The sequence below is a fragment of the Balaenoptera musculus genome, chromosome 8 (assembly GCF_009873245.2).
Source record: "Balaenoptera musculus isolate JJ_BM4_2016_0621 chromosome 8, mBalMus1.pri.v3, whole genome shotgun sequence".
Taxonomy (NCBI): domain Eukaryota; kingdom Metazoa; phylum Chordata; class Mammalia; order Artiodactyla; family Balaenopteridae; genus Balaenoptera; species Balaenoptera musculus.
In genome coordinates, this window is record NC_045792.1 from 7,744,227 (window position 1) to 7,766,455 (window position 22,229).

The 22,229-nt window shown below is 38.9% G+C and overlaps 1 protein-coding gene across 4 annotated transcripts in view; it reads left to right on the forward strand.

The window, feature by feature from the left end:
- The window catches only part of CDON (cell adhesion associated, oncogene regulated), a 108,805-nt gene that overhangs the window by 14,411 nt on the left and 72,165 nt on the right, over positions 1-22,229 (forward strand). Inside the window, exon 1 of one of the 4 annotated variants that reach the window (XM_036860910.1) lies at positions 21,628-21,738. The exons of the other annotated variants lie outside the window; for them this stretch is intronic. The gene's annotated coding sequence lies outside the window, so the exon portion shown is untranslated. Of the gene's footprint in view, positions 1-21,627; positions 21,739-22,229 lie in introns of those variants that run through there. 4 annotated transcript variants of the gene reach the window in all.

Consider the following 22,229-nt stretch of genomic DNA (forward strand, 5'->3'; position numbering starts at 1 on the left):
GTGTGTGGGCTCAGTTGCCCTGTGGCATGTGGGATCTTCGTTCCCTGACCAGGGATCGAACCCGTGTCCCCTGTGGAATTCTTTTTTTTTTTTTTTTTTAATTTTATAGCTACTTTATTTATTTATTTATTATTTATTTTTGGCTGTGTTGGGTCTTCGGTTCGTGCGAGGGCTTTCTCTAGTTGCGGCAAGCGGGGGCCACTCTTCATCGCGGTGCGGGGACCGATCTTCATCGCGGTGTGCGGGCCTTTCACTATCGCGGCCCCTCCCATTGCGGGGCACAGGCTCCAGACGCGCAGGCTCAGTAGTTGTGGCTCACGGGCCCAGCTGCTCCGTGGCATGTGGGATCTTCCCAGACCAGGGCTCGAACCCGTGTCCCCTGCACTAGCAGGCAGATTCTCAACCACTGCGCCACCAGGGAAGACCCCCTGTGGAATTCTTAACCACTGGACCTCCAGGGAGGTCCCGGATGTTATATATTCTTTAGTGGAATTTTTAACCTGTAAGGAATTTTCCTCTTTATTTTCTAATGAAATTGAGTTATTTGTAAATCTTTGGCTTTAACCTAAGGCATTTCAACCCCCTGCTTTCTCACTATACAATCATGATTTGGACACTTGTAATATCATATCATTGAGTGTTGCTGCTGACCTTTGCTACGTTATTTGTTCGTTATCTCATTCTCATTACCAACAGATAGATTCTGTGTGTGACTGGAATGTGCCAGATGTTCTTGGCAACACTTTAAATCATTAGTCTACATATAGTGCTGCGTCCAACCAAAGAAGATCATTTCTTGTTTTTTTATCATTCATATGCTACTTAGTAGAAATGGGTATAGGACCAGAAGAACTCTCTCCGCCTTATTTTAAGTAAATTGAGCATAAGGAATTTCCAGATTAGTGAAACGATTGAGTTGAGAATGAATTAGTTTTCTGTAAATGGATTTTCTTAATCTGGGAGTTTTCAGGCTGTGGATCATACAGGTTTAGACTGGGGTAAACTCTGGAGTCAGAGTGCCTGGCGTCAAAGCCAGACTCCACCGTCTTCTAGTGACATAGCCTCTGTGTGCCTTAGTTTCCTCATCTGTATAATGGGAATGGCACCTCATTAGGCTCTGGGATCACCTCAGTGAGTCCTCACAGAGTGATTGGCACTTGGTAGGTGCTTCCTGAATGTAAGCGGTTGCTGTTGCTGCTTCCATGGCTGTTAGGTCAGCGATAGTGACAAAATATTATTGCGATATAGCTGAATTAGACACTGTCAAATGTAAAATGAGTAGGGATTAAACTCTGTGGGGCTCTAAGTGTGGGAATAAGGTAAAATTGATTATATGTTGTTGTTCTTGAGTTGGTTAGGACTTGGCTCCCATCACAGAGACTGATTAGGTTTGGTGACTAATGTAATAGCTGATGGGGGAACCTTTGGATGAATTCCCATATCCCCAAACAGCTGAATACCATCTTAACTTTCTCACCCTAAATTTCAATTTTGTTTCTTTGAGATCTCCCCTTTCTCCTTCTCATCTCCCTAGACTCAATAGAAACATACTTTAGTACCAGGAAAATAAAATTTATTTTTAGGTATGAGATGTACTTCATACCTAGACTTACTGACATAAGTTTGCTTTTCTTCTTAAAAGCAAGGGATATCTATTATTGGAACCCTTTGATAACTCTTCTTGATAATTTTCCACCGAAAGTACAAATGTTGCTATCTGTGGGAAATCCCAGTGCTTTCTAGAATTTTGATGTATATGTACTTAAATAATGAGTTTGACTGTTACGTCTGTTCTTCCAGTTTTCCTATTTTTCTCTTGGGCTTAGGTATGATCAGAGCAGATAAACACTTAACTGGGATTGGTAGCCTTGAAGACCACCAATAAAGTATCATTCCCACGTTGTTTCAAAAGAAGGAAAAGAATAGATATGGGATCATCAGATGCCAGTCTTTGACTTGGAGAAAGGCCAGTTCTGCGTACTGCCAGCTCCACCCCAGCCGCCCCCGGTGTGTTTCTCGCTGGCCAGGATAAGCCCTCAAGTGACTGTTGAAGACTGAGATTTAGCAGTGGAGGGGGATCCAAAGAATTGGAGCCAGGAGCTGTGGAATCAGAACATGACAAGTGGGGCTGCATGCACCCCTTTCCAGCTGACTGTTGGCTCTTTGTCCTGCAGTTCCTTTCTGTCATCAGCAGTGACAGTAATAATGCTTCAGGAAGGAGATGTTTGTCTTACTTTGTTGTTGTTGTTTTAAATATTTTTTAAGGAAAGTTTTGAGAATTCATCTGTTTCTTCTACCCTACAGGTTGGCCTCATTATTGTATTTTTATCACTGGAATCTGGGTTTTCAGCACAGTAATTTTTGTAGCAATCATGAGCGTGTTTGCAGGAGAAAACATTGTACCGCAACTCTAAAATGCACAGATTTTTAAGATATTCCATCTGGGGCCTATAAAGTAGAGAATAAAGCTTGGTTGAATTGCATTTATGAGTTTTCTTAAAGTAGTGGTCTTGGTGGCTATGGAATTGGGTAGCATTTACAAGATTCTTTTAAGCTTTTTGATTTTGGGGAATGTGAATCTAATATTTGAAACTATAATTCTTGTCCTGTCACACCCATTCTCAGTTGAGATTTGCAGAGATGTGTGTGATCAAGGAAATAGCTTTGCGTTTGATTAGTTAACATAATGTCTTAACTGAGATGATAATGTCCTATATTTTGCTAAAAAGGGGTAAACACTAAAACTTGAATAATGTGTGACTTCTTCAAAGGGAAAAATTCTCATAAACCCCAATGTTGATGAAATAATTTTATTATGAATCTCATTTAATTATGTACAAATAAACTAGATGCAAACTTCTTATAAAACTAAATTTGCAAATTGTGACAAAACCAATATAATTCAGAAATGTTAAATCTTAAAAAATTGATTTTTATGTTGTCAGTATTGAGTTTAATAGTAGGAAGATATTTTTGCTTATTTCATATTTCACGTGTCTGATTTGATTCTTTTTTTTTAAACATCTTTATTGGAGTATAATTGCTTTACATTGTTGTGTTAGTTTCTGCTGTATAACAAAGTGAATCAGCTATACGTACACATATATCCCCATATCCCCTCCCTCTTGCGTCTCCCTCCCACCCTCCCTATCCCACCCCTCTAGGTGGTCACAAAGCACCGAGCTGGTCTCCCTATGCTATGCGGCTGCTTCCCACTAGCTATTTTACATTTGGTAGTGTATATATGTCAATGCTGCTCTCTCACTTTGTCCCAGCTTACCCTTCCCCCTCCCGGTGTCCTCAAGTCCATTCTCTATGTCTGTGTCTTTACTCCTGTCCTGCCCCTAGGTTCTTCAGAACCTTTTTTTTTTTTTTAGATTCCATATATATGTGTTAGCATACGGTATTTGTTTTTCTCTTTCTGACTTACTTCACTCTGTATGACAGACTCTAGGTCCATCCACCTCACTACAAATAACTCAATTTTGTTTCTTTTTATGCCTGAGTAATATTCCATGGTATATATGTGCCACATCTTCTTTATCCATTCATCTGTTGATGGACTCTTAGGTTGCTTCCATGTCCTGGCTATTGTAACTAGTGCTGCAATGAACGTTGTGGTACATGACTCTTTTTGAATTATGGTTTTCTCAGGGTATATGCCCAGTAGTGGGATTGCTGGGTCATATGGTAGTTCCATTTTTAGTTTTTTAGGAACCCCCATACTGTTCTCCATAGTGGCTGTATCAATTTACATTCCCACCAACAGTGCAAGAGGGTTCCCTTTTCTTCACACCCTGTCCAGCGTTTATTGTTTGTAGATTTTTTGATGATGGCCATTCTGACTGGTGTGAGGTGATACCTCATTGTGGTTTTGATTTGTATTTCTCTAATGATTAGTGATGTTGAGCATCCTTTCATGTGTTTGTTGGCCATCTGTATATCTTCTTTGGAGAAATGTCTATTTAGGTCTTCTGCCCGTTTTTGGATTGGGTTTTTTGTTTTTTTGGTATTGAGCTGCATGAGCTGCTTGTATATTTTGGAGATTAATCCTTTGTCAGTTGCTTCGTTTGCAAATATTTTCTCCCATTCTGATGGTTGTCTTTTCATCTTGTTTATGGTTTCCTTTGCTGTGCAAAAGCTTTTAAGTTTCATTAGGTCCCATTTGTTTATTTTTGTTTTTATTTCCATTTCTCTAGGAGGTGGGTCAAAAAGGATCTTGCTGTGATTTATATCATAGAGTATTCTGCCTGTGTTTTCCCCTAAGAGTTTTATAGTGTCTGGCCTTACATTTAGGTCTTTAGTCCATTTTTTTAAAATTAATTTATTTTATTTATTTATTTTGGCTGTGTTGGGTCTTCGTTGCTATGCGCGGCCTTTCTCTAACTGGGGCGAGCAGGGGCTACTCTTGGTTGTGGTGCGTGGGCTTCTCATTGTGGTGGCTTCTTTTGTTGGGGAGCATGGGCTCTAGGTGTGCAGGCTACAGTAGTTGTGGCTTGCGGGCTCTAGAGCACAGGTTCAGTAGTTGTGGCGCATGGGCTTAGTTGCTCCGAGGCATGTGGGATCTTCCCGGACCAGGGCTCGAACCCGTGTCCCCTGCATTGGCAGGCAGATTCTTAACCACTGCACCACCAGGGAAGCCCTCTTTAATCCATTATGAGTTTATTTTTGTGTATGGTGTTAGGGAGTGTTCTAATTTCATTCTTTTACATGTAGCTGTCCAGTTTTCCCAGCACCACTTATTGAAGAGGCTGTCTTTTCTCCATTGTATACTCCTGCTTCCTTTATCAAAGATAAGGTGACCATATGTGCATGGGTTTATCTCTGGGCTTTCTGTCCTGTTCCATTGATCTATATTTCTGTTTTTGTGCCAGTACCATACTGTCTTGATTACTGTAGCTGTGTAGTATAGTCTGAAGTCTGGGAGCCTGATTCCTCCAGCTCCATTTTTCTTTCTCAAGATTGCTTTGGCTATAAGGGTCTTTTGTGTTTCCATACAAATTGTAAAATTTTTTGTTCTAGTTCTTTGAAAAATGCCATTGGTAGTTTGATAGGGATTGCATTGAATCTGTAGATTGCTTTGGGTAGTATAGTCATTTTCACAATGTTGAGTCTTCCAATCCAAGAACACGGTATATCTCTCCATCTGTTTGTATCATCTTTAATTTCTTTCATCAGTGTTTTATAGTTTTCTGCATACAGGTCTTTTGTCTCCTTAGGTAGGTTTATTCCTAGGTATTTTATTCTTTTTGTTGCAATGGTAAATGGTAGCGTTTCCTTAATTTCTCTTTCAGATTTTTCATCATTAGTGTATAGGAATGCAAGAGATTTCTGTGCATTAATTTTGTATCCTGCTACTTTACCAAATTCATTGATTAGCTCTAGTAGTTTTCTGGTGACATCTTTAGGATTCTCTATGTACAGTATCATGTCATCTGCAAACAGTGACAATTTTACTTCTTCTTTTCCAGTATGGATTCCTTTTATTTCCTTTTCTTCTCTGATTGCTGTGGCTAAAACTTCCAAACCTATGTTGAATAATAGTGGTCAGAGTGGACAGCCTTGTCTTGTTCCTGATCTTAGAGGAAATGGTTTCAGTTTTTCACCATTGAGAATGATGTTGGCTGTGGGTTTGTCATATATGGCCTTTATTATGTTGAGGTAAGTTCCCTCTATGCCTACTTTTTGGAGAGTTTTTACCATAAATGGGTGTTGAATTTTGTCAAAGGCTTTTTCTTGCATCCATTGAGATGATCATATGGTTTTTTCCCCTTCAATTTGTTAATATGGTATATCACATTGATTGATTTGCATATATTGAAGAATCCTTGCATTCCTGGGGTAAACCCCACTTGGTCATGGTGTATGATCCTTTTAATGTGCTGTTGGATTCTGTTTGCTAGTATTTTGTTGAGGATTTTTGCATCTATGTTCATCAGTGATATTGGCCTGTAGTTTTCTTTCTTTGTGACATCTTTGTCTGGTTTTGGTATCAGGGTGATGGTGGCCTCGTAGAATGAGTTTGGGAGTGTTCCTCCCTCTGCTATATTTTGGAAGAGTTTGAGAAGGATCGGTGTTAGCTCTTCTCTAAATGTTTGATAGAATTTGCCTGTGAAGCCATCTGGTCCTGGGCTTTTGTTTGTTGGAAGATTTTTAATCACACTTTCAATTTCAGTGCTTGTGATTTGTCTGTTTATATTTTCTATTTCTTCCTGGTTCAGTCTCGGAAGTTTGTGCTTTTCTAAGAATTTGTCCATCTCTTCCAGGTTTGTCCATTTTATTGGCATATAGTCGCTTGTAGTAATCTCTCATGATCCTTTGTATTTCTGCAGTGTCAGTTGTTACTTCTCGTTTTTCATTTCTAATTCTGTTGATTTGAGTCTTTTCCCTTTTTTTCTTGATGAGTCTGGCTAATGGTTTATCAATTTTGTTTATCTTCTCAAAAAACCAGCTTTTAGTTTTATTGGTCTTTGCTATCATTTCCTTCATTTCTTTTTCATTTATCTCTGATCTGATCTTTATGATTTCTTTCCTCCGGCTAACTTTGGGGTGTTTTTGTTCTTCTTTCTCTAATTGCTTTAGGTTTAAGGTTAGGTTGTTTATTTGAGATTTTTCTTGTTTCTTGAGGTGGGATTGTATTGCTATAAACTTCCCTCTTCGAACTGCTTTTGCTGCATCCCATAGGTTTTGGGTCGTCGTTTCTTCATTGTCATTTGTTTCTAGGTATTTTTTGATTTCCTCTTTGATTTCGTCAGTGATCTCTTGGTTAGTTAGTAGTGTATTGCTTAGCATCCATGTGTTTGTATTTTTTACAGTTTTTCTCCTGTAATTGATATCTCATCTCATAGTATTGTGGTTGGAAAAGATACATGATATGATTTCAATTTTCTTAAATTTACCAAGGCTTGATTTGTGACCCAAGATATGATCTATCCTGGAGAATGTTCCATGAGCACTTGATAAGAAAGTGTATTCTGTTGTGTTTGGATGGAATGTCCTATAAATATCAATTGAGTCCATCTTGTTTAATGTGTCATTTAAAGCTTGTGTTTCCTTATTTATTTTCATTTTGGTTGATCTGTCTATTGGTGAAAGTGGGGTATTGAAGTCCCCTACTATTATTGTGTTACTGTCTATTTCCCCTTTTATGGCTGTTAGCATTTGCCTTATGTATTGAGGTGCTCCTATGCTGGGTGCATAAATATTTACAATTGTTATATCTTCTTGGATTGATCCCTTGATCATTATGTAGTGTCCTTCTTTGTCTCTTGTAATAGTCTTTATTTTAAAGTCTATTTTGTCTGATATGAGAATTGCCACTCCTTTCTTTTGATTTCCATTTGCATGGAATATCTTTTTCCATCCCCTCACTTTCAGTCTGTATGTGTCCCTAGGTCTGAAGTGGGTCTCTTGTAGGCAGTGTATATATGGGTCTTGTTTTTGTATCCATTCAGCCAGTCTGTGTCTTTTGATTGGAGCATTTAATCCATTTATATTTAAGGTAATTATCAATATGTATGTTCCTATTACCATTTTCTTAATTGTTTTGGGTTTGTTATTGTAGGTCTTTTCCTTCTCTTGTGTTTCCTGCCTAGAGAAGTTCCTTTAGCGTTTGTTGTAAAACTGGTTTGGTGGTGCTGAATTCTCTTAGCTTTTGCTTGTCTGTAAAGTTTTTAATTTCTCTGTCAAATCTGATTGAGATCTTTGCTGGGTAGAGTAATCTTGGTTTGTAGGTTGTTTCCCTTTCAATCACTTTAAATATGTCCTGCGACTCCCTTCTGGCTTGCAGAGTTTCTGCTGAAAGATCAGCTGTTAACCTTATGGGGAGATTCCCTTGTATGTTATTTGTTGTTTTTCCTTTGCTGCTTTTTAATATTTTTTCTTGTACTTAATTTTTGATAGTTTGCTTAATATGTGTCCTTGGTGTGTTTCTCCTTGGATTTATCCTGTATGGGACTTTCTGTGCTTCCCTGGACTTGATTGACTATTTCCTTTCCCATATTAGGGAAGTTTTCAAACTATAATCTCTTCAATATTTTCTCAGTCCCTTTCTTTTTCTCTTCTTCTTCTGGGACCCCTATAATTCGAATGTTGGTGCATTTAATGTTGTCCCAGAGGTCTCTGAGCTTGTCCTCAATTCTTTTCATTCTTTTTTCTTTATTCTGCTCTGTGGTAGTTATTTCCACTATTCTATCTTCCAGGTCACTTATCCGTTCTTCTGCCCCAGTTATTCTGCTATTGATTCCTTCTAGAGAATTTTAAATTTCATTTATTGTGTTGTTCATCATTGTTTGTTTGCTCTTTAGTTCTTCTAAGTCCTTGTTAAACGTTTCTTGTATTTTCTCCATTCTATTTCCAAGATTTTGGATCATCTTTACTATCATTCTGAATTCTTTTTCAGGTAGACTGCCTATTTCCTCTTCATTTCTTTGGTCTGGTTGGTTTTTACCTTGCTTCTTCATCTGCCGCATATTTCTCTGTCTTCTCATTTTGCTTAATTTACTCTTTGGGGTCTCCTTTTCACAGGCTGCAGTTTTGTAGTTCCCATTGTTTTTGGTGTCTGCCCCCAGTGAATAAGGTTGTTTCAGTGGGTTGTGTAGGCTTCCTGGTGGAGGGGACTGGTACATGTGTTCTGGTGGATGAGGATGGTTCTTCTGTTTCTGGTGGGCAGGACCACGTCCGGTGGTATGTTCTGGGGTGTCTGTGAACTTATAATGGTTTTAGGCAGCCTCTATGCTAATGGGTGGGGTTGTGTTCCTGTCTTGCTAGTTGTTTGGCATGGGGTGTCCAGCACTGGAGCTTGCTGGTCGTTGAGTGAAGCTGGGTCTTAGCATTGAGATGGAGATCTCTGGGAGAGCTCTCGCCAATTGATATTATGTGGGGTTGGGAGGTCTCTGGTGGTCCAGTGTCCTGAACTCGGCTCTCCCACCTCAGAGGCTCAGGCCTGACACCCGGCCAGAGCACCAAGACCCTGTCAGCCACACGGCATTTCCTCGCAAACCAGAAGGGAAGATCCTTGAGGACAGGGAATATCCTTGTTTCTCTAGTGCCTATTTACAATACCTGGTCCATTGCAGAACTCAGTGTGTAATACGGAAGGACAAATCTGACTCCATACTGGATCAGTTTCTTTTACTTTAACCTTTGTATTTGATTGCTTTCCGCTTAGTTGTACTCTGATTTGAATTCTTTTTATTTTAAGCATGTTTAACATTCTTTTTTCTTCTTATATATTGGCTTGTTATTAACTACTGTGCACTATTTTGTGGGCCAGTCACTTTAAAAGTTCACCCTGATATATAATACTGAAAAAATTTTAAAACCCATTTGACGAAGTGCATGTTATGCATAATATTTGCTTATTGTTGATGAGCCATAATAATGTGGGATCTTTGTTATACATGTGTTCCTAATGTTGTGTTATACCATCTGCTATGTCATATGCTTTTCAAGTTTGGCACACTTATGCTGCCATGAGCTAGAAGATGATTTACAACTCCTACTTTTTCTTTTCACCTGTTTCAAAAACTTTCTTTGTATAGTATTCTGTAACATCATTTGACCTTCACATGTCATAGATATGATCCCAAAACACAAAATGTACATTGGGTACTGAAATCTTGTGTATGTTCTTCTTCATTTTCTGGCCAATGAGCCCAGAGTCACCTTACAATAATTTAAGTTTCAGCAGTGCAGAAACACAGTGAAATAAAAAAAAAAACAATTTCATACTTCAAAAATTCATCTGTAGATTAAAACTAAAATAGAGAAAAAGAAACTAAAACCCTGGTAGGTTTAAGAATCCTTCCAGAGTGAGAAGTGCTATAGATTCACAGTGAATTAAATGGGCATAAAGAGCCCTGTACTCAAGGCTTCCTTTTATTCAAGAAGAGCTGCGTGTAGTTAGTAGAATGGGTGAAGGCGGAGGCCTGGGCTTGTCCTGGGCTCTCCCTGGGTTCAGGTCTCACCTCTGTCATTTATTAGTTGTGGAATCTTGGGAAAACTATCTGAACTTTCTGCATTTCTGTTTCTCATCCTTTGTAAATGGAAATAATACTTATCTTTAAGGTTGTTGTGAGGATGGGTGATGAATATGTAACTCTTTCACACATGAACTAATAATTGGTAGCTGTCATTATTCTTTTGGAATAATTAATCTCATAAGACAGATGTTTGGGGAATTCCCTGGTGGTCCAGTGGTTAGGACTCGGCACTTTCACTGCCAGGGCCCAGGTTCAGTCCCTGGCGGCGAACCTAAGATCCTGCAAGCCTTGTGGGTGCAAGCAAAAAAAAAAAGACAGATGTTTTGTTAAGATGCATATATATATATATATTATATATATATGTATGTGTATTGTATCTATCTATAAATGTATGTATTTCTACACAAAGCAATTTTCTGCCTAGTGAAAGCAAGAGGCAAAGGTGGCAAAGAGTTTCAGAATTCTTTGGTAAGGTTTTTTCACACTGCATGTAGAGACCTGCCTTCCTAAAATCATTTCCAAATGACCTGGATTACCACTGGGAATGTATCATTACTCCTCTTGTGCTGGGACAAAAAGGTGACTGAGATGTTACTGGCTAAACATTTGAATCTTTCTCTGGTAGCTCTGATTTCAATACTTGTACAATATTTTTAAAAAATCCTAGTTTTATATTAGTTATCCTAAAGACAAACTTATTATTTACGTGAATAAATTAGCAAGTTGATATTGCCTGATATTGACAGAGAATGACTAATCTACCTGACGTGTATGTATAAATCAAATTAGCGTTGCAGCAGATTGCTTTAAAAAATGTATGTGGTTTTCCTTAGGTATTTATTTACCAAATTTGGGACCTAAAAAAAAGTGTTGACAAGATGTGAGACAGATTGACTTGATGGTTTAGGGAAATTTAGAATTTATAAAACTCTGTTTGGTGGTTTTGACCCAGTTAATTTGGCCAGTACTCTTTAAGTATATTTGAACCGTTCTCCTAGAGGGTTATCTTCCTATTTAGAAATAGCATGTGTGGTAGGATTTTGGTTACATGATTTTGACTATACAAAAGTTCATATCCCATTGCAGGAAACATGACTATGTACAACTTAAAACCCTGATATTTTAGTCTGTAACAACACCGATCTCTCATAAGTGTATGAAGACAGTCTGCTGTAGTTTGTTTTAGCTACAAATCCTTATGACGATCCTAAAAGTAAGATTTTCCATTTACACCACTGTTTGTCCTTATGCCTTTAGAAATGCGTAAGATGAATATTTTGCTGACTGCCGAGTCATTGCTGTTTGTGAGCAAAGTAACAGGGTTCTTCTGGTGTTAGCTCTAGTACCTTTTTTTCCTCTTAGATTTAAAAGGACCTCTTGATAACATCCATTATTTGAACTCTTTTCATTTTTTGTGTATGGCTTTCTTACTCGCTACATCATGTGCTTTGATAGTCATTTGGCTTCAGTACCTGTCAAATTGTATGTTATATAACTATTAGCTATTGATTTTTAAAAATTGACATCATAAAAGGTAAGTAAATGAGTGTTCGCTTCTGTAGAAGACCAAATAAACTCAGCAGACAGATCATAAAGCTTTAGTGCTGATTCTCTTCAACATCTGTTTTAGAGTGTTAGACCGTTCCAATCATTTCTCTTTTGGTTTACTAGAATGTTTTTAAACATATTAAATTAGTAGTGTGTTAAGACATGTCGTAATTCCTAGGAACCGTTGCTGCGTTTCTCTCAGTGTATGTTTATTCATTTATCGACATTCATTAAGCACTCATTTTGTGCAGGATACTTCCCGGGTGTTGGATATACAGTGGTGAGCAAAATAGACATGGTTCCCTTCCCTCACAGAACTGACAAACTAGTGTTTAATCCAGGTCCGGTAGAAATTTTTTACATTTATGTCTTAAGTCTTTAGATATAAATATCTAGCCTAGTTCTTTTTTTTTCACACTATAATGCGTCAGGTAAAACCAAATTCTGTACTTTCTCTGCATGACTCCTCCTTGGCTACAATTTTTACTCAGGAGCAATCAGATTAAAATGAACATCAAGGCCGTTACTGTATGAGGAAAGAAGTACGTTTAAGAATAATCTACAGAGAAAGCAAGGGGATGACGGGAATTTTGTGAGTTGAATGTAGGGATGTATAGAAAAAGGTTCCCGCCTCTGAAATAACAGTTTCCCAATAAGGTCTAAAAGTTTGGCCTGTTTTGGAGAGGAATGTTAATAATGAAAAGTAAAGGTGGCATTGGGAGCAGGGGGTCTTTTTTTTTTTTAATTTTATTTATTTATTTATTTATTTTTATTTCTGGCTGTGTTGGGTCTTCGTTTCTGTGCGAGGGCTTTCTCTAGTTGCGGCGAGCGGGGGCCACTCTTCATCACGGTGCGCGGGTCTCTCACTGTCGCGGCCTCTCTTGTAGCGGAGCACAAGCTCCAGACGCGCAGGCTCAGTAGTTGTGGCGCATGGGCTTAGCTGCCCCGCGGCATGTGGGATTTTCCCAGACCAGGGCTCGAACCCATGTCCCCTGCATTGGCAGGCAGATTCTCAACCACTGCGCCACCAGGGAAGCCCAGGGGGTCTTTTTGAGTGGCAGAAACCTGTCAGTACTACGAAGAGTGAAAACACTCCTTTTGGGATATTTGTTGGTTGTCATTCAGGATGAAAAGCTAAGGGATATCTGTGTTTAATGCTCCATTAAGGGACATGTGATTCAGCCTATTTTATAACCAAATGTTGGTGATGAGCTTTTATAACATAATCTACTGAACTAAGGCAGTGAAAACTTAAGTCTTTAGGTTGTTTCTCAACATTGCTCTTCAAACCAGCGTGGTTTATAATTTTATATTTGTTTGGAGTAAAATGAGAAACAGCCAACCAAAAGACATGTAGTGATTACTTCCTAAAGCTAAATTTATTCTGAAATTACCTTTTGGCCTACATTTTGTTCTGATCCAATGAAACTATGATCGTAGATGGCAGTTCTTCTTTTCTTTTCTTTCTTTTTTTTTTTTAACTTGGTAAATGGTTGGCACTCTTACATGGGACATATTGGTGTTTGTTTTATTTTTAGCTATTCCTGGTTATTGAAATTGAAAAGTCTGGGAACCATTGCTGTAGATTAAATTTAGTAAACTATCAGTGTACAATTACCCAAATTGGATGTGGCTTCTTTGCTGTGTCTCATGCTAGATGTTTTTTGCATCTGTAAGATTTATGCCCACGTGTTTATGATGCATCAGTATTGAGTAGGATTCTCTCTCTGACCACAGACTTAAGTTGGCTTTTATCCTTCCCCAACAGAAATGGAAATGCCTCACTTAGTTTTAAGTGTACCTTCATTGTTCCGTATGCTGAGGTCAGGAGGCAAACACCTAAAAAGTCTCTCTATATATAAAAGCTGCTTTTTAGATGTTTTATTAGTCCTGCTGTTGGTTATTTTAATTACTAGTATGTTTTATTTGTACCCTGAGGCTGTTCAAGCAAAGAATATAATTCAAATAAATAAAATAATATCTGATGTTTTGGAACGCCCACACCTGCCATCTGGGCCTTTCCTCTTAAGTACTTACTCAGGTTGGCAGGGAAGCTGGGAAGAGAAAAAGAAGATGATTATGTGGAGTTATGAAATGTTTTAAATGTAAATTCTTGGAAAGCTTGATAACTAAGTAGTTTTCAAATTGCCGGTGTTGTTTGCTTCATAACCACTGGTTCTTTTCTAAGATAAACCCTGAGTTTTCATGAGAAGGCCTGTCTTTTCCATCGTGTACATGTTTCTAGCAGTGGTTCAAGAATTCTGTGAAAACCTCACAGATAATTTGACTGTAAGATAGTGGGTGACCCTTTCACAAAGCAGGAAAGTTTGCTAGGGAAATTTCTCCAGTTTCTTTACCTGAAGACAAAGTCAAGGGGCCGCCTCTCTAAGTTCTTACAGTGAAATCGTAAACTAGTCTCCTGCTTCTTTTTCAACTTGGCTTTTTTTTTTTTTTTTAATAAGAGTGAACACGAACAGTCTCTTTTTCTGCTTGCAAACTGACGTGCTGAACTATATGCTTTTGCCTTAATTTTTAGAGCTGAAATTTTGTTGATTTTGGATACCTTTGCTGTTTTTATTCCCCCTTTCCTCTTTCGTTAGTTCAGTCATTTTTGGAGTCTGCCAAAGATGAGGCAAAACCTAGTGTAAGAGGTGCATACAAGCTTTTAAGTGATTTTTCATTTAAACACAGCACTTGTAGAATGTTTGTCATAGAATCCTAAAGCTGGGGAAAAAATTGTGGGTTTTTTTTCTCCCCACTTGCAGACAGAACCTAAGCCACATTAAATTAGTAAATGTTCTAACTGACTAACATTCTCTAGGAAAAAGAAATACATCACTGTAGACCACCAGCTATTAATTTTAAAATATATATATTTAAAATATACTTACTAAATATTTAAAAATAGGTTATTTAAAAATTCAGACTCCTGTCACTTTTGGAAACTTTTTTATACCTCAAAAAAAGTTTAAATGCTATGTTTATATGTAGTTCAAGAGTTAAAGATTCAGAGATTAAGAAATGAGGTTGAGGTCTGGTCTCTGTTATCTTATTCTACTACGTTATCTCCCCTCCTCCCATCTTTTCTCCCAGCTACCTTGAATATATGTACTCAATACATTTTTGTGGTATAAATGAACAAGAAACTGCTTTTTTGTGTTTTAGGCTACAGCTTCCAACTCCACTCATAATTTGTCTTAGAAAAAGGGTTGAATGAAGAGATTTTAGAAAATTAAGCTAAGGATCCAACCCACAGCATTCTTATAATTTTAAGCCCTAAATTAATCATTTCATTATGTAAAGAATAAAGTTTTAATTCTCTTCTAAATCTCACCAAGAGAACAAAACAAAAACTCCTCAAGTTGTGCATAGAAGCCAATAAGTCCTTAAAATTCCAGCTTACAAGGTACATGGACGTATGAACATCTAACATGTATTCTACAAATGTCAGCTATGACATGAGTATAGTGTGATATGAAATATTTAAGAAATATATCAGAACTTAAATATTTAAATGAGAATTGTGTCTTTAAAGAAGTCTGTCTCTTCAGGAAGCTGTATATTTAATCTCACATCGCTGTTATTGTACTGAGTAATTTGGGGTTCTCTTGGAATTATCTTTACTGCTTATGGCACTTTAAAAAATTTTTTGGTGTTCTTGAGTTTTTTGGAAATAACCGTTAATGAATTAATTGGGTGATGCTGATAGAGTTAAGACTATACGGGGTTAAAAATCAGGTGTAATTATACCTAATGAGATTATTTTTATACCTTGTTTATACATGGACACTGAAAATGATTAACAAAGGATTTTCAGAAAAGTTTTGCAAAGAGGAGCATCGTTAGAATAAGTTTATCTGTCTTCCGGGTTGGGTCTATCTGCTGCTACGGCTTTCCAGTGGTATCTGTGTGTATTGTATATGTGTGTGTGTGTGTGTGTCTCCTGTATCAGTGTGTCCTTGAATCCTTTCTTTGGACCATCCTGTTTACTGTTGCCCAATATAATGTCACGAAGCAGCTGCTCTTGCTTGATACACATGCAGCCCAGCAGAGTTGTTCCAACAAGCTTTGCTTCATTTCTGGTGGACAGACTGGACCCAATGCTAAAAGTGCATCTCAGGCTCTCCAGTTGCACTAAAACTTCATGCTGTATTGTGCTGTGTTTAGAAAGATATCCCAGTCTTAATTGATTTCTTTTTCTGTTTTCACTTCATCAAGACATTGTATCTTGATCATTTCTTTGATTTTATCTGTCTATCAAGCTTCCGGGAATGCAAGTTTTCTTTCTACAGACCAATGTGCATTTTTACTTATTTTTAGGTTTCTCAATCTGTTTGTGGGGATTGCGTACTAACTGCACAGGAATCTGTGATTGACTTGTGTGCCAACTTATGAACGTGCTTGAAGAGTCCCATTCTCAGTGCTTGGTGCACAGACATGGTGCTGTGACAGCTTTGATGAAGCCGTGTCTGACCTAATTCCCATCACCAGCTTGAACAAAGCAGGCCTCCTGAGAAATCTAGACCCCTTCAGTTAATTTAGGCAGCCAAGTTTAAAGATGGAAGAGGTACTTGGAAACTAGTATCACTATGTTCCAGGTCTCTAGGAAACTCATAATTCAGCAGGTCATATAATATAAAAATCATCCTGAAGGAGGTCCAGTGCTCAACCAGCATTGATTCAAGTTTGTTTGCAGCAAAGATATTTTTTCTTAGATTTCTAAATTTTTCTTATTTTGCTTTTTGCTCAGTGTTTGTGTACATTAGAATATATTTCATGGAAACGAGTTTCTCCTTCAGATCTTATTTCCTTGTTATGAAAATGCAATCTAAACCAAACCCCATGAGGGTGTCTTTCATCATGGCCAGGGAAAATTTGTTCCATTTGGTAAGGTCTGAGCAAGGCATTGGCCTTATTAACAACTATATTAATCTTATTACCTAACACATCATCTAGAGCTCTTTTTTAAATGTCGTCACTTTCCTCCTCCTCATTCTCCATCAAAGACGGTTAGCCAGGCGTCTGTCTGGATCTTTATAATATCGCCCTGTTCAGGGTTAGCTAGTTCCTTGCAAACTTAAGATTTTGCATTTGGCATGTGTTTTGTGGTTACCGTCACTCTCTTATTTTTTCCCATGAAGCCAATTCCAATGACAAACCTGAACATCTCCTGAGAGTTGGATTTGTGGCAAGTGTTGATTCTGTGATGCTTGCAGCGTAATCCCCTTGAAACTTGCTGTATTTTGTGTTTTTAATAATCTCTCCCAAGTCACTTTTTAGAATTTCACTGTCTGTATGCAGCTGTGCTTTTAAATATTTGTAACGCTCCTGTACAGCTCACTGTGGATGCCAGAATTATCTTATCTCCACAATTCTTGGTTTCCTGTGCTCTAGAAGCAGGAAGAAATAGCCTCTTTGAAAGAGAGTGGAACAGGAACACTTGACTTTTTTTTTTTTAAACACACAAATATTGTGAACAGAACCCAACTCGGCTCTCACTCAGACCCCTTCCCTTTCGGAGTGTAATTAAGACCACATTGACTCCTATTGCAGCTGGCAGCCCCTCACTGTTGCCTTTTTCTGCTTGTGACCTTTGATCTCCGTGACCTTTCCTGGGGTTAGTCCTAGGCCCTTTTCATTGTGTTGGAGCTGAAGTGGCTCATGTGGAGTTGATTATTTCTTTGCTCATTTGGCCTTTTTGGTGCCATAACTCCAAGTCACTTCCATTTTCTTCCTCGACTTTTGATGGTCCACAGTGAAAGGAAATGCTTCTGCAAGCAGCAGGATCAGTGTGTATGCTTGGCTGACTTGATTGAGACTCAGGAGAAGTGGGGGAAGGGTCGTGAAGCCTGTAGGTGTCAATGTTTTAAAAAAACGTTGAGCCTCATGACTGCGTGATCCTTCCGAGCTCATGAAGCGGGTACCGCCGAGAGTGCTGCATTTCTGACGGCAAGGAGGACTGAGTTCTGGTGAGAAGAGAGTTCTGCCAGTCGTTGACCTGGCCTGGGTGTTGGACATTCTGCAGCTCTACTTTCACAAGATATATACGTTCCTCGTCCTGCGTCCCAGCTATGAGGCAGGTCGGAGAATGCATCCTTGTCAGTTGCACATGGCTGCTTGAAGGGATTCTCTAGTCTCTAAAAGCACCGAGAATAGCCCCCAGAGATGAACATGCTGACTCTTAGAGGGTGTATTTGTTGCCACCGAACTTAGGAAAGCACCTTCTTCCCTTCTCCTTTCCTCCGCCTCCTCCTGCCCCTACCCATGCCTCCAGTCAGACCACTGAAGGATGCCTGCCAGCTGTTACTCTCATTTCTCGGGACCCCATGTGGGCAGCATGAAGACTGTCACTGATCAAAGGCTTTAGTGAAGGAATGCGTCTGGTTACCCTACACTGTGGTACCTTTGAAAGGTATATGGGTGTGAAATTCAGGGACATTTGGAAACTCATTTTTAGGAAGTCTGAGTGTCTGATTCCATCCCTGGAATATCATTTTCTGTCTTTTCCTTTTCTGTTACAAAAATCTTTTTTGTTAGTAGTATTGATAATGTGAGTTATTCTGAGTGAGGAATTGCTACCCCTTGAAAGGCGATTTTATTGTATTTTATTTTTAGGCTTCAGCTCGAGGCCCCTCCCCCGTAGGGATAACAGTTCCTCTGTGCGCCTCCCTCGTCTCTCCTAAGCACTCAGGCTTCTTTCCGCTTGCCTGCCAGGTCTTTCTTAGAGTTTCTCTGCTCTCCAACTCAGCTCATTAGCTCCACACCTTAAGATGCATCCTCTCCATTCTCTGCCACCCTCCAAACAGCAACAACAAACCACGGAAAGCCCTGCTGCTTCTCTGCGTTTCCTGTCTTAGTGAAGGCACGGCATCCACGAACTCGCTTGTCCAAATGAGAAATCTGGACAGCAGGTTTCATGCCTTTATTTATGGCCGAAGCAGTAGGGAAACAGAAGTGGACAGACAGTGCATTCCAAAGATGTCTAAGAGATGTATTCCTTCCCAATGCACATCATTCACTATCCGGGTCCTATCAATTCTACCTCCTAAATATGGCTACACAAAAATTCACCAATTTTGATAAGTCTTTTTTTAAATGCACGCTGATATGACAGCTGTCACGTACAATCTAACAAAATTGTTTCGAATGAAGTTAAAGACAACTAAGTGTTACTAGAGCCATCTTACAGAAAAAAAAACCCAACGAACCTTTTGGCCAACCCAATAGCTTTTAGATATGTCCATGTCTTAACACTTTTTAAACCTTTTACATTTATCCCCTGATATTTCTCTAGTACAGGTCCCCATTCTCTTTCACAGCAGCCTCCTAACCCCTCTTCAGTCGTCCTCCACATTGCAGTGTAAATGATTTTTCAAAGGCACAAGTCTGATCTTGTCCCTTGCCTGCTTAAAAGCTGTTAATACTCCTCTCTCAGGAAAAAGGCCAAGCACCCTGACCTGATTTATTTTGTTCTTTATGCTCTAGCTTCTACTCACCTATGTGCCTTACCTGTCACCTGTCAACCCCGTCCTTACTCTCCTCTCCAGCCCATTCTTCCTTGCTCTCTCTGCCTCTGGTTCTGCACACAGACTCTTCCTTCTGCTTGGGATACGCCCCTCCCCTTGCTTTTCCTCCCTCCTCCCAAACTTCTCCATCTGATTCACCAAATCATTGTTTCCTCTGGGAAATCTTCTCAGCCTCTGAGTCTTGGTTGGGTAACCCTTCCGTTTTTCCCATAGCAGCTGTACTTGCTTTATTCTGTGGCTCACCTATCCCTTCCTCACTTACCTACTTTAATTCCTGAAATCCTTTATTTCCTAAAAGCCTTGCTGCTGCTTCTTTTTTTTTGGCCACGCCCTGTGGCTTGCAGATCTTAGTTCCCCGATCAGGGGTTGAACCGGGGCCACGGCAGTGAAAGCACTGTGTCCTTACCACCAGCCCGCCAGGGAATTCCACTGAAAAGTCTTGCTTCTTAGCGAAAGCCATTTCCATTGATTTTGGTGGAAAAAAAAATCATGTGTTCCCTCCCAAACCAAGAGAGCTACACTGTTTTCACAGATAGAAAAATAAATCAACTAAGCAATAAAAACAAATTTGTGTAGGTAATAAACAATATTTTGAAAGTAAATGAATAGTTTGTTCCTAAATATATTACAGTGAGTTTATTGTCCTCAGCAAAGGAGAAAGAGAAGACTTGAGGGTGGTGACTGGTGAAGGAGGGCTGGTGAGGAAGTCCTTGGGGAGGTGGGGAGTCGGGAAGTGGACTTGGAGACAGGAAGTCTTCTAAAGGCATGTAGTTATCTTGCAATCACATGGCACTTAAAGTTACAGCACACAAAAGCACCTTATGGCAAAATAAAGGCTAAGCGGTGAAGTGTTCCACCAGTTGTGGAAATGATGCATCCCCGCTGGTGGGTGTGTCTTTGACCGAAGCTGTAACATCAAAGTTCCATTGTTTAGTTTCTGATTGAAAAAGTTATATAAAAGTTTATACCAAATAAAAAGAAGCCGTCTGCAACGTGGAATAACTTCACAGGAGCCCCTGTGGCAAAATATGTAGTCATTCTGTTAGGTGAGGCTGTGTTTGAACAGCTTCTTCAGTTGTCACCTGTCCTCACCTGACTCAGAACCTCCTGAAGGCAGCTACCCTGCCTGTTTTCTCCCTGGCTGAGTTTCCAGCATAGTACAGCGCCTGGCACGTAGTAGGCAGGCACTAAGTATTTGTTGAATGAAACATGAATTCCTCTGCTCTGAATTCTTCTAATGCTTTTTACTGTCTCATTTACTTACTATCATTTTCTTTATTCCAAAGTTAATTAATTCAAGCCCTCTTTTCCTAATTAGGCTGCAGTATCCTTTAGTTCAGGAATTATGCCTTCCTCATCTTCCTCATTTTTGTACCCTCCCAGGACCTTGCCCAAAGTAGATGCCCTACGTATGGAATTAATTGACTGGATGAATATTTCTTGGAAAAAGTAAGATTCTTTGAGAAATCTGTGCAGGAAATGTTTGCTTCTTAGCTAAATTATTCAAATATTCAGAATGAAGAAAACTTTGAGAGGAGATTTAAAGCTGGATGTGATTAAGGTCAAGGTGGTTCAATAGGTTAAAAAAAAGTATATTGTGTGTTGGACTTCCGTAATTGAAATTGTGCTGAATTAATCAGTACCTAATAAAAAAATTTCAAGTAGACATGCTTTATTTTTTCTTTTGTTTAGTTATTTCTGAAAACTCATTTTTTTCTCAACAATTGAGAAATAGGATGTTTTGAAATAGAGGGTTTGAAAGTAAGAATCAATCTTTTTTTTTTTTAAGAAGGAAATTACTATTTCATGAAGAAAAAGATGCCTTTAAAAACGAAAACTAAGTTAAAGAATTTTCTATTTTGAAGAACAATACTGATCCCAAAGCTGAGTTTTTGTTCACAAATTAATCCCAGTTATTCCCTAAGCCTCAAAGAAAACTATAAGAAAGTCTGATATAGGAGTCTAGGGAGGGGATAATTCAGAGAGACAGCTTTGATCATCCTTAGGAAAGCAAAGGCGTTCCTTTAAAAACAGAGGAATCAAATCTAGAAATTCAGGACTTTTCCCAAAGGATTATTCTGGCAGCATGTTGAAAAGGGGTTATAAAAGCATGAAGTTCACAACCTGAACAATAAGTTAAGTAAATGTTAGGGAACTATTTCCTTTCTTATTCTGAGACGAGGCATACCTTTAGCTTCCCTTTGCCCACAGAAATTCTCTTAAGCCTGGGATGGCTTAAAAGGACAGTTTGTAATGCAAGACAAATTGCCTTCTCTGTAGGCATGCAGGAAAGGCTTAGAGAAAGCCCTGTAACTCAGGAGATACCAGCTAGTCTTTAGGCCAGGACTCAAGGAGCAGCATTTGGGCCATATGAGAGTGGGGAATGGGGAGGAGAATGGGTAAAAAAAAGATTTTTACCGCATGGAGGAGTTATCCCCTGATTTGTAGGTTGAATGGGATACTACACTTAGCTGTTCTATTTTTTTTTTTTTGGTACTCTGAAGAGACTGTACTACCAGGTGTTCTTGGGAGGAAAGTGACCACTGAGCATCTTCTCAGACACTTAAGTCAGCCACTCAGAACTGCAGTGAAAATAATGGATGTTGGCCTTTAACTTCCTCTGAGGATAGGAAGGAGGTAGAAGAACTTCCTCATGACCATGTTAATTCCTCCTGAGACCAGTGAGTTGGATAAGCCTTAATGGTTCTGTTTTTCACATGGGAAATTGATCAGGCTTTTGTCAATGTCCAATAGTAAGACAAGATCAAACCCAATTTAAAGTCCAAGTCCTTGAGTTATTTTACTACCTCTAGTAGTTTAGGAAAGTAGGGGTGTATATATATGCTTAATGGACACGGAAAGCAGTAAGGAAGAGAGGATAATGGTTTGGAATGAATGGTAACTTACTATTTTGAATGCCAGCAAATATTGCCAGAAAGCGTCTGTCAGCAGTTCTTGCGTACAAATTTATTTTCAGACAAATACACGTTATAAATTAAAATCACACAGTATAACAACCTCAACACACAACCCCTTAACTTACTTGAAGTGAATTTTGGGTAAAAAGCGGAGATTTTTGTGTCCATGGTGTTTTTTGTAATTGAAAGTTCAGAGATGGACAAGGTTTGATCAGTGTAGCCTGCAGTGTCCATTATTGTTATTCTTTCTGCAG